The sequence below is a fragment of the Mercenaria mercenaria genome, chromosome 9 (assembly GCF_021730395.1).
Source record: "Mercenaria mercenaria strain notata chromosome 9, MADL_Memer_1, whole genome shotgun sequence".
Taxonomy (NCBI): Eukaryota; Metazoa; Mollusca; class Bivalvia; order Venerida; family Veneridae; genus Mercenaria; species Mercenaria mercenaria.
This window is the reverse complement of record NC_069369.1, coordinates 51,874,396-51,889,157: the sequence shown is the minus strand read 5'-3', so window position 1 is coordinate 51,889,157 and position 14,762 is coordinate 51,874,396. Positions and strand designations below refer to the sequence as shown.

Below are 14,762 nucleotides of genomic sequence, written 5' to 3'. Positions count from 1 at the left end.
CCTATTAAGTTTCATGCTCCTCGGCGCAAGCGTTATCAAGTTATTGTCCTGAAACGGTTTAAATGTTTCGGGTCACACTGACCTTTGACTTATTGAGCTCAAAATCAATAGGGGTCATCTGCTGGTCATGACCAACCTCCCTATTAAATTTTGTGATCCTAGGCATAAGCGTTCTGAAGTTATCGTCCGAAAACCGTTTAAATGTTCCGGGTCACCATGACCTTAACCTGTGGCATACTGACCTCAAATCAATAGGGGTAATCTGCTGGTCATGACCAATCTCCCTATCCATTTTCATGATCCTAGGCCCAAGCGTTTTCAAGTTATCAACCAGAAACCGTTTAACTGTTTCTGGTCATTATGACCTTGACTTTTGACCTACTGACCTCAAAGTCGAACTTGACCTGTACTTTATCATGTAACACCTGTGTACCGAAATTTATGATCCTAGGCCAAAGTGTTCTCAAGTTATCTTCCGGAAACCGTTTAATTGTTTCGGGTCATTGTGACATTGACCTTTGACCTACTGACCTGAAAATCGAAATTGACCTGTGTATCATGATGTAATACCAGTGTATCAAAATGTATGATCCTAGCTCAAAACGTTCCAAAGTTATCACCCGTAAACCATTTAGCTTTTCAGTGTCATTGTGATCTTGACCTTTAATCAACTAACCTCAAAGTCGAATTTGACCTGCATTTTCTGATGTTTCAACTGTATACCAAAAATTATTTAAATATGTCAAGCTTTTCATGAGTTATTGTCCGGAAACCATGAAAATAAACGGACCGACAGACCGACCGGCCGACAAGCTCATTCCTATGTACCCCCCAAACTTCGTTTGATGGGGTTTAATAATCACTCCCTACTGAAAAGGGAAAATTGAAATGGACAGGAAGCAAATGAAATTAAAGAAATAAATTGGTGTAATTTTTTTTTTCCATGTTTATATCCCTGTGACCTTGACCTTTGACCCCGAAATCAATAGTGGCCATGTACACATCAAGACAAACATGCGTTTCAAGGTTCTAGGTGAAATACTTGTCCAGATATTGAGCGGAAATAAATTTTCAATGTTTAGATCCCTATGACCTTGATCTTTACGCCAGTGACCGCGAAATCAATGCAGGTCATGTACACATCAAGACCAATATACTGTGAAATTTCAAGGTCCTAGGTTAAATAATTGTCCAGATATTGAGTGGAAACCATTTTCAATTTTCAGGTCCCTGTGATCTTGACCTTTGACCCAGTAACCCCGAATTCAATAGGGGTTATATACACATCAAGGCTAACATATCTATGAAGTTTTAAAGTCCTAGGTAAATACTTGTCCAGATATTGAGCAGAAACCATTTTCAATGTTCAGATCCCTGTGACCTTGACATCTGACCCAGTGAACCCGAATTCAATAGGATTATGTACACATCAAGGCCAACATATCTGTGAAATTTCAAGGTCCTAGGTTAAATACTTGTCCAGATATTGAGCAGAAACCATTTTCAATTTTCAGGTCCCTGTGACCTTGACCTTTGACCCAGTAACCCTGAATTCAATAGGGGTTATATACACATCAAGGCCAACATATCTATGAAGTTTTAAGATCCTAGGTAAATACTTGTCCAGATATTGACCGGAAACCATTTTCAAGGTTCAGGTACCTGTGACCTTGACCTCTGACCCAGTCACCCAATAATCATTACCCAAATCGGGTAATAGGGAATCATTCTGACCAAGTTTCTTAAAGTTTGGATAAGTAGTTGTTGAGAAAAATGAATGAACAAAAAAGTTATCATGAGAATCATTATTCCATCCATCCGCCTGCCCATCCGCCCGGACAGCCCTATTCTCAAAGCCGGATTTTTCTTCGAAAACCCGGCCAAAAACAAATACGATTATTTCCTAATTTGTATTTTGAATTAACTCAAGGCATCAAACGTTCCAATAGAAAATAATCATCAAAGTTTGAAACAATACAATGATCGTTTGCTAGAAAATTACCAGTTTTAATTGGTATCAGACTCGGACAAGATGAACGGCGATAATACGCGTCTGAAAATGATAACAAGGGCAACTTCAAAGTATGCACGTCTATGCTTAACAAATGAAGTCGCTAATATCAGTAAAGTCTAGAGTTATTTTGTAGTGAAGCCGTACACGTGCGTGCATATTATAATTCATATCAGAGTAAATTATATCAAAATTGTAGTGCACAAGTTGGAGTAAATGTATGTAATATTTGTGTTTTAGCATATGAGAAATTGTGTGGATTTGACTTCTTAAACAGCACATTGCTTGATCAGCCAGAGGAGTTATATGGACACTGCAACGAAAACAGAAATTATCTTTGCAAAAATGCATCTAGTAAGTATGGTGGCTGATTTCTGCCATTTCGCCCGCGACCCCGGTAAAAATCATCGTGTTTTCACTCCGCGCCGCCGCTAAATAGCGAGTTTTCGCCCCGCGACTCTGCCCAGCGAAAACACGAGAATAAACAAGTTATAATGGCGGGGGCGCGGGGCGAAAACTCGCTATTTAGGGGGGGGGGCGCAGCGATCACACGATAATTAGCGGGGCGAGATATAGTAACTGAAGTGTCGGGGGCGCGATGCGAAAACTCGACGTTTAAGCAGCGGTAATTATCGTGTTTTCGCCCCGCGCCTCCGACATACCAGCTACTAAATCTCGCCCCGCGATCCCGCTAATTATCGTGTTTTCGCTCCGCGCCCCCGCTAAATAGCGAGTTTTTGCCCCGCGAAATGGCAAAAATCAGCCACCATACGTAAGAGTTATTTATGAAACGTAATGTCTGTTGTTGATTAGCTTATCAAACCGATTTCATCTATCTTATGTAATCGAAATATGGGTTAATTAAATCAAACATGAAATAGCCTAACATTAAAGTTTAACGCGCGAAAAGGTTACCAGTTGTTTACTTACATAATAGTTGTTATGATTGTTGGAACTATATGTATTATTCATTTATTTAAGTCTCATACATTTGCAATTAGTTTTACATAAAATTATATTGTGCAGTTTTAGGTACTTAGCTATTCTTTAAAAAAATTATTAGGGACTATAGGTAAACAATGTACAAACTTGTAAAATGTTACAATATACATCAAACACACAATTTACAGACACTACTGATAACAGAATTAACTATATGTGCTCTTTATTAAAATGAAAGACAGTTTAAACTTTGGATCGCACGATTTTATTTATTATTTTCATTGAAAAGTATGTGGCTATTTAAGTAATAAGCTACTTTTTATAACACTTGTACGTATAAATGTAAACGGTCTATTTCTAAACTGTTCTTGCAGCATCCAAACTCAAAGTCCATAACGGTACACGAGAAAGTGTCCAATGCAATGAAGTCATTCGGCATTCGGATTTGTTTAAATACAGAAACAACATAATTCCAGGGTTTTACTGGGCAAGTCACATTCTGAACATGAAAACTGGTAATTATATCTTTACCTTCCAGCAACAGCGTTACACGTTGTATTTCAATATTGTGCAAGTTTGTCCGTTCGTCCATTTTTCCAAAATTTCATTTTGAAGTAAAATGGGATAAATTGCGAAAATCAAAAAGAAAATATAACCAAATAGGAGAAATTCCCTTAGAAGCATATAATGCAATGCAAATTGCAAACGATTATGTAACGAAATATGAAACCTAGCAGCGGCTTAAGCAGAAATCATCAAGTTTACAATTTAATTGTTCAACGCCTGGATAAGAATAAAAAAGGCATTATGCTGTCAAAATAGCATCAGAATTTCATTCTTTAACAGCAAAAGCTACGGAATCATGTTTATCTATATAGCATCTTTTGGCAGGGTATCTGCATTGTTTGCATGAGAAAAAGAAAATAGAAATAAAAAAACTACATGTGTACCACTTGACTTAGTGTTTGAAAAAGATTATCTATAAATTTTGAAAAAAAAAATCATATTTTTCATTTGAATTAAATGGAAGCAAAACACACGAACATTTGACTATAAATATAAACATATTGTAGTACATACGCTGTGTATGACACAAGACACCAGTTTACATTATTTTGTTCAGGAAAAGGAATTTCTATACCTAGGAACAGATCCGTTTTGTGTGGAGCGTTCAAAGAGACGGTTGGGAAATACTTTATCAACTGTGACAAACATAGATTCTCATTATGTATGACTACCGGTATGAAAACTGTTTATACATTTAAATAGAGAAAAGATGTATATGATATATATTTCTAACATAGCTCGATTTGATTTCAAGTTAAACAAAGAAGAAAATCAATCTCTGTATATTCTGCGATAAACAACGGTTGACGCGCGGACCGGTAAGAGAACATTATGACGTCAATTATGACGTCAAATTACCGCATGACGTCCAATACATTACTCCTCGGGTAAATGAAGTCCAGCATGATATTTATTGAAATATGTTCTTGAGCCTTACGCCCTCGTGGTTCAGTTCCTACGCATCTTACCTCTGAACCGTGGTAAATTAGCCAATAAACCACTCGAAGGTCTTGATTATTTGTTAAATATATCTCAAGAACGCTGTATTTTCATGAGAGGTGCAAAAATACATGTATTCTGGTGTTTATGAATAAAACAGTATTACGTTTTGACATTTTGATATCTTGTGAAATTGCATAGCATTTAAATAACACGCCATGTGTATCTGGATGTAAAAGGTACTAGTGGTAACATGCTTGACTGTCAATCCAGAGGTCCGGGGTTCGAATCCCGGTGGTCCAGGCACTGGCAATGTCTGAGATGCTCTTGAGTGTCTCCCACCTAACTAAGAGGCCTGTACTGGTTCTTCCCAAGAAAGACGGCTTCGCGTGTATCGGTGCTATACATCGGGCACGTTAAAGAACCGGACTGTCTATTCGCAAAGAGCTACGCTAAGTTAGCCGGACATGCCTGTATCTAAAAATGAGTTCTCTCTATCTGTTCTGGGGGGCTTTATCTCACTCTGTCCCTCTGGTCAGATCGCTCTGTGCCTGTACTAGGAGAGGATGAATTTCGCGCCCTATGTGGCTGCATTTGCTATATGTAAAGCGCCTTTGAACGTGTTTATCATGAAAAGGGCGCTATATAAATCTAGTATAATAATAATAATAATAATAATAATAAAAATGTACATTTAATTTAGTCCTTATACATTTCCTTGCATGTTCGTAGGTTTAATTATTTTCATGAACTCTGACATCTTCATATAATGACTGGTTGATGTGTCATTTGATATGATGTTTATTAAATAGGTTTCTTCTTTTCGAATGCAGTTAAGAAATTTTATGATCTGCCCAGTTACCTAACTTGAATAATCATTCAAGGGACTGCAAGATAATCTGACTGTTAAACATGTATACAGAAGAATACACCTGAATTTATATATAAAATACCACAACTGTTGTAATCTTCAGATTTAAAAGAGTGGAAAGGACCTACCAGTAAGCAGTGTTTTAGTGGTGAGTACAAATGTGTATCAAGCCATAAAAAGTTTGTAAATAGTCAGTCCTACATTTATGATTTATATCTTATTAAAAAATCAAAACTTCAGATATACTAATTGTACAGTTATACTAAATTTGTTAACCTTCTTTAAACCTGTACAGTTGCATAAATCAAAATATGCATTGAACTACCGCTAGAATAATGTTTTCATTAGAGACATATCCGTAGAGCAAACTACCCGAACTACATTTACAGATGACACCGACTAATCATGAAACGTAGCCATTACTACGATTTCTGGTACAATTGCGAGAATTTAATTAAGGAGAAGTTTAAGACGTTTAGCTCAACACTCTTTTTCTTCAGCATTTACCTTATGAATTACCACACTGAAAAACGAAAAACAAATCTTCTGTTTGAATGTTTGCTAAATAACTTTATGTTAACTCAAATGTTGCTTAAGTGTATATAAGTATAATTTCATAGAAAATTCCATGTAATGGAAGATGCTCTTGACGCTGATGCAACACAGAGTTCTGCCCGCTGTAATCGTAATAAATTGCGTTTGTAGCTTATTTAGACAAGAAGGGGAATCAGGGAGCTTTCTGCAGCCTGTCTGCATTTATTATTTTATTTGTAAAAGGTGGACAATCTACCACAACTAATGCACTGTACAGTGTTGGCAATAGCACGGTTAAGATAGTTAGCGTCTCAGAAAGCATTGAAAGAACAAGAACATCAAGAAATCTACCTGTGACAGAGTCAATCTCCGATCGAAACGGAACAGAAGTGTATATTAAGGACGAAGCAGAACAGCGTACAGATCACGAACATGATTCACGTTTGATTCTTTTTACTTTTCTCCCTTAAAAGGAGCACGTTTGTAGGTCATGTTTCAAGAAATAATATTTTATTTTAAATTTTGATATGAAAGATCTTATGTTGAAGTTAATTATGACAACATATATTTGACAATCTGCGGAATCGGTTCTTTTTTTAAATAAACGTTTTGTTTTGTTTGATTTAATGTCGCACATGAAAGAATTCCACACCCTAAGCGAGATATAGAACCAATAGCGTGAAGAGCAAGTGATTCGAATTCAGCGACCTGAATGACTAGGCCACGGAGACCACCATTTAAATAAAGTGATTTATGTTTCATAAATATACAGTTGCTTTTTTTATTAAATTTCAGTGCTGTAATAATAATATTTCAGATATTGGTGTGAAAGTTGGTGTACCAGTCGCAATTCTTTTGGCGTTGATATGTGGAAGTTTAATTAGCATTTACTTGTTTAGAAGGTACATTGATAATATATTTCCTATAATATTTCAGTATATCATTCAATAATTGTAAAACCAAATTATTTCAACGTTAGACAGACGTACTTGGATGTTTTTCTTTGCATTTATGACCCCACTGTTTTGAGACACAGCATGTTACGACATTATGCTTTCTGACGGGACAGACAGAAGACAGCATGCTAAGCCAGCTTTAAACAATGTATTTTGCAATGGTTTGCCTGGCCCTGAATGGTGTTATTAGTGCTGTCTTCTTCAAAGTCATCGAGTCCATGCCTGTCTGGTTTATAAGGGAACCTTTTAATACATATGTGCATAAGCATTTCAGTATTTCACACATCGTGCTCTTTGTTATTATGTGTGTCATTGATTCACGTGGTTTGGATTACTGTTAATATGTAAACTGACATACAACTTTGGAACATGTTTGCAATAGAGACTAACTTAAACTCCCCAGTAGAGTTGCATCATTATGCGTTTAATTTAAAATTTGTATTCTTTTGAAAATCCTTAAAATGTGCGCATACGTACCTACAGTTCTATTACTGTCTTGAATATTTCTACTCTTTTTGGTGATTTGTATACCATAGCTGAATATAGCCTAATTTCGAAAATAGCAGTTTTGGAAGTAACTTATACATACATTTTTATTCATTTGTTGTTTTTTTGGGGGGTGGGGGGTGGGGTGGAGGGTGCGGGGGGGGGGGGGGTTATTTCTTGCATTAAATGAGTGGGAAGGGGTATTTAAACCAGAAGTCACACATTCTAATTTAAGTTTCCATTTGTTTTTCCTTCTTTGATTTTATGATATCATTAACTGAATAATTGATATTCAAATATAACAACTAGCTCTGGATATATTAGATACGATTTTGCGATATCATTAAGTAATTAAAATTATTCAATTATAATATTATTGTGTAAGAAATTATGATATCCTTAAATTGAATCACTTTGAACTATTTTGAAAAAAAATGATATCATTTAGATTTAGATTCAGATATCATGAAAATAAATTAGGATATTATTAACTTGTGATAATGATATGAATAAATATTCCTATTGAGAGATATCCAATGTTTTGTTTTGTGATAACCTTACGATATCTTTATATCATTGAAGGATAATCGCAAAACATATTTAATGATAATTTTAAGATATATTTAGTGAAATTATAAAATATATTTTGTTTTTAGCTACCACAAATTGATATTTAATGATATCGTTAAATGAATTAAAGAAATCGCAAAATAACTTTAGAATATCATAACATAGTGAATGAATAGTAAAACGGCACCCATATCTGACATCGATAATAAGATCCTTTGGAAGCATAGAACACAACGAGACAAAATGATAGTACACTCGGTTTAACTTAGTCCATTCATGAGTGGCAATGAAAGGGCAACATCATTGAAACCCTAGCAACGACTTTAACGGAGTTCTCTCATACAGTACATTGATTGATTCGTTAAAGCACGCTAATGTAAGTCTCTATTAAGACTTACATAAGTCTCTATTAAGACTTACATATGTGAAAGTCTTAAAAAAACATTGTTATCTTCTAAAAAGATATGGCTGAAGGTCGGAGCTATTTCTTCTTTTGTTTGTCTTTTAGATCTCATTCTTGCTGTAAGTATACCGGGGTGGGGGGTGGGGGGGATATGTTTGTACCTATTTTAAGAAAAATGTACACAGTAATATTTGTAGAGAAATGGCAGTTTGATTGCAACTTATCTTAAAAACAAGGACAAATATCCAGTATGTATAAGCACTTTCCGACAACATAGCTTCACTTAAAAATCCTACCCTACAAAAATATATATAAGGAATGTGTGAATGATTGAGATGTACACACAAATGCATTGACCAAGTACAATAAGACAACTATGACAAAATAAACCAATAAAAGAACACGGACAGCGTATTGGAACAATCAGTGACACTACTAAATAATTTTAACCGGTTGATGGTGCGCACCAAACTTAACTCTTAATCTTCCAAAACATTGTTAACAACAGTATTTTCCTGACAGGTGAATTCCTAGCAAACGTAAGGTAAAATAAGGCACAAGTTGCAAACTACGAAGTGCCTCGTATGAAAATATAAAGAAAAGGAAACCTATAGATCTGTAAACGTACAGTCCCAGGCTCGCGGATTTTGCTTTTTCCGCGTTACCACCAGCAAAAATATTTACCCTGAGTGGAAAATTGCGATGATTTATTCACATTGAACAACTACTGAAGATTGTGATAAATCGCGATGATATTGTCAGACCCCGCGATCTACTACAGATAAAGTGTCCACTGCGATTAGCGATGAAAAATCTCAGCAGGTCGCGGTGAATTGCGATGGATCGCGGTGAATCACCGGCAGTCACCGCGAAATACAGGTAAGGTTTGCTAAGCCGCATATTTATACACATAACAAATGATATTACGAACTATTTGCAGCCGCGTTTATTGCAAATATCTTAAAAACTAATTAATGTATCTTTATGAAATTTAAATTTTATCAAATACACTTTTAATAACTTAAATGCAACAATATTCAAAATTATAATTTTACTTTAATCACGAATACTTAGACTATAAAAGGAATTAAATAAATGCGGTGCCGTTATTTCAAATCTAGTTTATTTCCTTCAAATCGGTTTGCTACAATTATACTTGGCATATAAAAGTAGTATTTTATTTATTTTCATATAATTATAAAGAACGGTGTGCGACGTTAATGTTTTTTTAGCTACAATGAAAAATCACAAACTACGAATTGATAAAAGTTATTCAACAGTGTATCTAGACTTAACATTTAATAGTTTCTTATGTATGCAAATTTAACGAATATTTTATATCAAGGTAAATTTGAACATCAATTAAATTTTTAAGTTCAGTGGAAAAGTTATTAACACTTTTAATAAATACAAAAAAAAATGTAGTATCCTATTTATAAAAAATAAAACTTGTAAGTCATTGTTTTTAATTATTCATCATGATTTAAAAACATACTTTAGATGTTTAACAAATAAAATATTTTTTGAAAAAACGTCCTTTTCATACCACGTGTATCTATTTTCTTAAACGTAATCATATATCGGCAAAAGTTGTCAATTAACCCCTTATCTAATGGCACGCGTTAAAACAACTTTGGAATATCTCGTCACTGACAAGGGCATACAGTAACAGTTGCACACATTATGTTTACTTAAATGTTATGAAAGATGAATGGACTTTTCACTGCTATCAGTAATATCAATTATACCTAGATTACCATTTATTCCGTACTTTTCAAACAATAATAAAGACTTTAATAAAGTTTATTATTTGAATATTATGACTGATGTAGAGTTATTCTTTATATCTACATATTCATACCATAGTAGTGCTAGTGTCCTTGATTATCAAGCTTATATTACTGTATTTTACTAATGATATATTCAGCTCAAGCACATTGAATATAATAAATAGTAAAATTTTGGGCACAGGTAGCTGAGTAACGAAATGTATGTTTTTAAAAATACCATTCAAACTTGCTGAATTAATCCACCAAACAAGTTTAAGTATAGAAATACTAGTAGCCGGGTAAAAGAACAAGTTAACGCCTACATGTGGCTTATTGAAAGGAATACCTAGCACAAACTTCTGATGTTTCTTTCATATATTCCGGTTAACTATTGAAGCGAGTCCCTAGCACATGTTTGTTCTCGTAGTTAATAGTGCAACTATTGAAATAAGCGAGTCGCTGCTAGTTTTAGTTTTCTTTTACTTTTGTTTATAACTTGTCGAAATTTCAACGATCAAATTATGCAAGGTTAACTTTAAATATAGTGGAATTAAGGTATACCGGCATTGTAGTTAGTTATTTCTGTATTACGTCCCTTTATTTCAATACATTCCGTGTCTTTGAAACTTTAAAGTTTATTTCGTCTTATAATATTATTGTGCTACCTAAAAGTTTAGGCTAAACTATTTCTTTGATTGTCAAATGTAAATGTTTTAATTAGATTGGTTTGCTTTTGTCCATTTATTGTAAATTTGATTGTAGTATATATGCCTACTCTTTAGCGAAAAGTTGACTTAAATACGAAAGCTCTTATAAATGCTCGTTTTCCAGCTTTATGCAACTGCATACATACCAGTAATCTAGTAAAATTCTAACTATTTCTAAGGGAGGTACTTTCAAATTGATAGGTACGGTTTATCTTCACTATTCATTTATATTTACCAACATCAGTATTGGGGGCCTCCGTGGCCGGGTGGTTAAGGTCGCTGACTTCAAATCACTTGCCCCTCATCGATGTGGGTTCGAGCCTCACTCGAGGCGTTGAATTCTTCATGTGAGGAAGCCATCCAGCTGGCTTACGGAAGGTCGGTGGTTCTACCCAGGTGCCCGCTCGTGATGAAATAATGCACGGAGGGGCACCTGGGGTATTCCTCCAACATCAAAGCTGGAAAGTCGCCATATGACCTAAAATTACGTCGTTGCGACGTTAAACCCAACCAAACAAAAAACAAAACAAAAAACATCAGTATTGACATTTCATTTACAGGTGAAAATCAATAATCTGATTTTATCCTGTTGTGTTATATTTCAATAACTATGATTGCACGTTTATGATGAAATAATTTAACCATTCTTGTGTAAGTTTTATATATAAATATAAAGATAATATCTTTAACACTGATACGACCTTTTTAATTATTATTATTAAAGATGATGAAATGTCATTTACATCCTTTCTTCTCTAAATCATAAATGTTGAAATTCCAGTCTGTTTATATGCGTATTCTACACTGTATGTAGCTTTAATGTCGTCATTCTCTTACCTGTAAATAACGGCGATCCACCGCAATTCACCGCGAACCACCGGCACTTCACCGCGATGCGCTGCGATATGTCATCGCAATACACCGCAACCTATTTATTGCGTCTGGTCGCGGTGGAAGCTGTAAAGTATATTACGGGGATGCAGGAAAAATCCCCGCGGCTCATAAAATTGTTCGCGTTAGGGTCCAATCGCGGGGAAGCGCGGACTTTGAAAAATCCGCGAGCCAGGGACTGTATGTACGCAAGACCTTTGCAGAAGGCAGCTTATCGGTAATAAGACTATAAAGTGCTTTCCGAAACAGGCGAGAAGACAAATATCAGACAGACCTGTCCCACTTGGCTGTATGAACTGCCCATCATGGACTAACTTCATGTTCTCTTGGATACAGTAACTGTAAACGAGAAATACATCTGTCCAAAGCAAATCTAACTAAATATGCAAACTAGTTTGCTCATTTCCTATTTAGAAACATTTTACAATTTAATCAAATACTATTGGAAAATTGCCATGGCCCAAAATGTTTCGTAGTTTTTTATTTGTATCTCTATAAAAATATAATTTTTACATACCTTGTTGCAGGCGTGTCTTTAAATTGCTATTAACACTTGTAGATTATACAATTTGTTATTACGTACATAATCTTTACATTAACATATATCGTTTCAGGAGGAACAACGCCAAGAAAAAGTCTCATGTAGAACCACCCCAAGGAACATTAAAGAACGAGGCAAGACACGGAAAGCAAAATGATTACGAATCACTTGACCACATACATGAAAATGATCACAGTTACCATACAATTCGCGAAGTTGTGGAGACAAAATCATAATTACACTACAATTTGCGACATTGACAACTAGAGATCTAATGTTTATGTAGATATATAGCTTACAACATATATTTTATGAGGGAATTAACGAAGTAAATGTTTATTAGTGCAATATCAACGGTATAAAGAAAAATATGCTTCAACAATTTTAATTAAAACGCAGTTTAAAACAATGTTTGATAACTTCAAAGCATAGTTTTTGTCAAGGGGCCTCCGTGGTCGAGTGGTTAAGGTCGCTGGCTTCAAATCACTTGCCCATCATCCATGTGAGTTCGAGCCCCACTTGGGGCGTTGAATTCCTCATGTGAGGAAGCCATCCAACTGGCTTACGGAAGGTTGGTGGTTCTACCCAGGTGCCCGCTCGTGATGCAATAAAGCACGGAGGGGCACCTGGGGTCTTCCTCCACCATCAAAGCTGGAAAGTCTCGATATGACCTTTAATTGTGTCGGTGCGACGTTAAACCCAACACAATAAATAAACAGTTTCAGTCAAGAAATCTGATGCATACTAACTAACAGGATCAAAATAAAAAAAGAAAAACAAACAGCCACACACAAAAGAATTGCCGCGAATCATTACATATACAGACTATATACTAAGCAGTGTTGTTATATTTTCCGGTCCTTTGGGATCATGGAGTTCATTCAATATCTATATAATAGAGTTCCGCTTAAGCCGGTGCTAGGGGCGTCATTTTGCTTGGTTGCATTGCATCCTTCCAAAGGATCTTTTTACAGATTTTATTAACTATTTGAACAGGATTCTTAAGTGACGTTTGGCGGCCTTAAAACGTCTCTCCGTACTTAAATTCAGTGTTGTTATATATTTTGGTCCTTTGGAATCATGGAGTTAATTAAAAATCTATATATTAGAATTCCGTTTAAGGCGGTGCTAGGGGTCGCGAGAGGTGTTGTATTTTCCATTACCTCTCATGAACAGACTCGACTCAATCAAAGCGGGTCTGCTATTGTTTTTCTTGGTTGAATTCTATATTTTCAAAGAATGTTTTTACAAAAGTTTGACGGGTATCGGTCACTCTGTGATTGTCTTTCTGAAAAGATGCTATAAAAAAAATATTAAATATCAGCCAAATCCACTTGGTAAGCAATGAATCGAGTTATTACATAATACTAATTTGTTCTCGTTGAATGGCTGTAGGCTGGACACCACTATATCCGGCAGTTCTTTATTTAATTTAAAATACACTTATTTAATATACGTTCTAGAATATCAGATTTTCAGAGCTTTATATTCCAATTAAGATCTTTATCGCTACTATACAAAACGAAAAATTTATTTAAAAGTTGTTTGAATTTCATATAAGAAAGCTACATTTAATTGAAAATTAACCTCTGGCCTTCTGAATTTACCCCTGTAACTTCCTTTAATGTCTCGTCACCATTTTTACATAGCATGTGATAAGAACATGGCGAATACGACAGAAAGGTTAACAAACGTTCTAAAACAATAGTCTAAGAGTAAAACAAAACACGAGGCTGTTGAGAAAGGGCCTAAGGAAAGATTATGACTATTTGTATTTGGACTACGTGTATGCTTGAATTTGATTTGGTAGGCTGTATGTATAAGCATGTGCCTTTTTGTTGCCATTCAGTAAAATCGATTTGCTGCATGTGTAGAAATATTTTTATTTATTCAAGAGAAATATGAGTATTTACTTCATAGTTATTTTCCCTAAATGAATGACAATATCTATTTCTGGTTAGACATGATGCTGTAGTTGTTATCTTAATATAGTTTTAATGACAAATTTCACAACCTTATACATCATTTTTCTTTATTATTTACCAAGGAAAGAACAAAACACATTGAAGTCATACCGGTATGTTAAGGTTTTTTTTAGGGTAAGCTTTTTGTAAAAAGCTAGTCAACAGCCCGTTTGTTATGCTTAACATAACTGAGACTGAATGATCTGTGAAGTACGCGATACTGGTATATATACCATCCAGCAGGTACACAAAACGAAAAACATCTTTCATTTAAAAAGAGTTTTTTTTTTTTTTTTTTTTTTTTTTGAGGGGGGGGGGGGGGGGGGGGGGGGGGGGGGGGGGGGGGGGGGCGGGTATTTTATAGCTTTCAATGGCTGTCAGTGCAATTGCAATTTATGCGAAGTTATTGTTTAATTAACTTAGATTGATAATTTTCCTTTTACAATCAAGTAGGTCTCGTTTTGTTTCGCTTTTTCTGATTAATAAACGGTTTTTGTTTAGTTTGTTTAGTTTCAATCCACTGGTCCTAATATACTAGATTCTGATAGGTTTATAACCGTAATTCCAGTTTATTTAACCTAGTGAGATGTGTTCATTCTGTGCTTTTTTCT

The 14,762-nt window shown here is 35.0% G+C and overlaps 1 protein-coding gene and 1 long non-coding RNA gene across 2 annotated transcripts in view; both read left to right on the top strand.

Moving 5' to 3' along the window:
- LOC128546174 (uncharacterized) overlaps window positions 1–14,762 on the top strand; it is a 53,775-nt gene that overhangs the window by 9,330 nt on the left and 29,683 nt on the right. The window lies entirely within an intron of this gene.
- Window positions 4,076–13,127, top strand: LOC123547971 (uncharacterized). The gene is made up of 4 exons (XR_008372424.1): window positions 4,076–4,193; window positions 5,434–6,305; window positions 6,682–6,766; window positions 12,261–13,127. It is a non-coding gene; the product is annotated as an uncharacterized LOC123547971 (long non-coding RNA).